The 2,500-nt window shown below is 62.8% G+C and overlaps 3 non-coding genes across 3 annotated transcripts in view; all 3 read right to left on the bottom strand.

Moving 5' to 3' along the window:
* The window catches only part of LOC145767713 (large subunit ribosomal RNA), a 3,725-nt gene extending 3,479 nt beyond the window's left edge, over positions 1 to 246 (bottom strand). The window contains exon 1 of the ribosomal RNA XR_014288867.1: positions 1 to 246. This exon is cut by the window's left edge and continues 3,479 nt beyond it. This is a non-coding gene — a ribosomal RNA (large subunit ribosomal RNA).
* A 159-nt stretch (positions 247 to 405) lies between these two features.
* Positions 406 to 559, bottom strand: LOC145767688 (5.8S ribosomal RNA). The gene has a single exon (XR_014288853.1). It is a non-coding gene; the product is annotated as a 5.8S ribosomal RNA (ribosomal RNA).
* Positions 560 to 753: 194 nt separating this feature from the next.
* LOC145767690 (small subunit ribosomal RNA) overlaps positions 754 to 2,500 on the bottom strand; it is a 1,957-nt gene continuing 210 nt past the window's right edge. Inside the window, exon 1 of the ribosomal RNA XR_014288855.1 lies at positions 754 to 2,500. This exon is cut by the window's right edge and continues 210 nt beyond it. This is a non-coding gene — a ribosomal RNA (small subunit ribosomal RNA).

Genomic DNA, 2,500 nt, shown 5'->3' with positions numbered 1-2,500 from the left:
CCGCCACGGGCCTGACACCCTCCGCGGGCGACGGCCTCGATCAGGGGGACTCGGGCCGGCCGGCGCTCGCCCGCGCGCCCGGGTCTGTACGCCACAGGTCGGACCGCTCCGAAAGCGGCCAGATTCGGCGCTGGGCTCGACGGTCCCGCTTCACTCGCCGTTACTGAGGGAATCCTCGTTAGTTTCTTTTCCTCCGCTTAGTAATATGCTTAAATTCGGCGGGTGCTCTCGTCCGACCTCAGGTCGCGTTTCTTTCCTTTTTCCTGGCCGAGCGGCGCCGCTTCGCGCTTTCTCGTCCGTGATCGGCGCCGCGGCAGCGCGCGCTCGGCCTCGCTTTGACGGGACGGCGGCGTTCGGTCGCCGACCCGCACCAGGGCGTCTACTGCTGGGCACGTTCGTTCGGTGAGACCCTGAGGCGGGCGCGGTCAAGGGATTAACCCGAGGCCGCAATTCGCGTTCGGATCGTCGACGCTCAATGTGTTCTGCAATTCACATCAATTCTCGCAGCTGGCTGCGTCCTTCATCGACTCGCGAGCCGAGTGATCCACCGCCAGGAGCGATAGCTCTGCTTTCTTTTTCCGGTCGCTCGTTTCGTAGCTTGGACGTCGCCGGTCGAGCGGTCGGCCCCCGACGCTTCGAGCCCCGTTCCGGGGCACTCGATCCGCGCTTTTGTCGCTCCGGTGCTCGCCGGGCCTGCGCCGTCTCCGGGACGGGCCGACCGAGGCTCAAAACGTTCCTTCGAAGAGGTTCAGGTAATGATCCTTCCGCAGGTTCACCTACGGAAACCTTGTTACGACTTTTACTTCCTCTAAGCGATCAAGTTCGATCGTCTTCTCGACGAGCCGCCGACCCGCGAAGGCCGGCGCCAAGCCGATGCGAGGACCTCACTAAAACGCTCGATCGGTAGTAGCGACGGGCGGTGTGTACAAAGGGCAGGGACGTAATCGACGCGAGCTGATGACTCGCGCCTACTGGGAATTCCTCGTTCGAGGGAAACAATTGCAATTCCCTATCCCGAGCACGGTCGGGGTTGCCGGATTTCCCGGCCCTTTCGAGCCGGGATCTCGAGCGAAGAGGCTCCGGCTGATCCGACCAGTGTAGCGCGCGTGCGGCCCCGAACATCTAAGGGCATCACAGACCTGTTATTGCTCAATCTCGTGCGGCTGAACGCCGCCTGTCCCTCTAAGAACGCCGGCAGACGCTCCTTCGTGGCAACGCCCGAAGGCGTCGCCGGTCAGCGAGCGGCCGGGTATTTAGCAGGTCAGAGTCTCGTTCGTTATCGGAATTAACCAGACAAATCGATCCACCAACTAAGAACGGCCATGCACCACCACCCACGGAATCGAGAAAGAGCTCTCGATCTGTCAATCCTCGCCGTGTCCGGGCCGGGTGAGTTTCCCCGTGTTGAGTCAAATTAAGCCGCAGGCTCCACTCCTGGTGGTGCCCTTCCGTCAATTCCTTTAAGTTTCAGCTTTGCGACCATACTTCCCCCGGAACCCAGAAGCTCTGGTTTCCCTCGACCGGTCCGCCGCCGCCTCGACTCGAAGCTGCAGGCAGGCGGCGGCCCGGGGCCGGCATCGTTTACGGTCGGAACTAGGACGGTATCTGATCGTCTTCGAACCTCCGACTTTCGCTCTTGATTAAGGAAAACGTCCTCGGCAGACGCCTTCGCCTCGGTCCGTCTCGCGCCGATCCAAGAATTTCACCTCTAACGGCGCGGTACGAATGCCCCCGTCCGTCCCTCTCGATCATTGCCTCTCGTCTCGTCGTTTGCCGGCGGTCGAGGGAGGGGCCCTCTTCCGCTATTCCGTGCGTCGTTATCCGGGCCGCGTGCGGGCCTGCTTTGAACACTCTAATTTTTTCAAAGTAAAACCGGCGCCGGGCGCGCGCGCCGTCCGGTCAAGGAAAGCGCGGCCCGGCGGCCGAAAGCGCGGCGGCCGGCCGTGCGCGACCGCGAGGTCGGACGGCCGGGCGACGCCGGCGCCAATTCCAACTACGAGCTTTTTAACCGCAACAACTTAAGCGTACACTTTTGGAGCTGGAATTACCGCGGCTGCTGGCACCAGACTTGCCCTCCAATCGATACTCGCGCGCCCGGGCGCCGCCGGCGAGCGACGACGCGCCGAACGTCCGCACTGCTTTGCGATGTGCTCATTCCGATTGCGGGCGCTCGTTCAGAGTCCCGCATCGTTATTTTTCGTCACTACCTCCCCGCGTCGGGAATGGGTAATTTGCGCGCCTGCTGCCTTCCTTGGAAGTGGTAGCCGTTTCTCGGGCTCCCTCTCCGGAACCGAACCCTGATTCCCCGTCACCCGTCACCACCGCGGTAGGCCGAGACCGTACCGACTCGAGTTGATAGGGCAGACACTCGAATGATCCGTCGCCTTCGACTTGGAAGCGCGCGATCCGCTCAGTTATCCAGAGTCACCACGGGGACCGGCCGCGCGCGCCGCGAACGACGACGCGACCGGGCCGGCGAGGTCTGATAAATGCGCGCCTT

This window comes from Aplidium turbinatum, chromosome 3 (assembly GCF_918807975.1).
Source record: "Aplidium turbinatum chromosome 3, kaAplTurb1.1, whole genome shotgun sequence".
NCBI classification, from domain to species: domain Eukaryota; kingdom Metazoa; phylum Chordata; class Ascidiacea; order Aplousobranchia; family Polyclinidae; genus Aplidium; species Aplidium turbinatum.
Note: the sequence above shows the minus strand (reverse complement) of the source record. Positions and strands in the feature narration are given on the sequence as shown.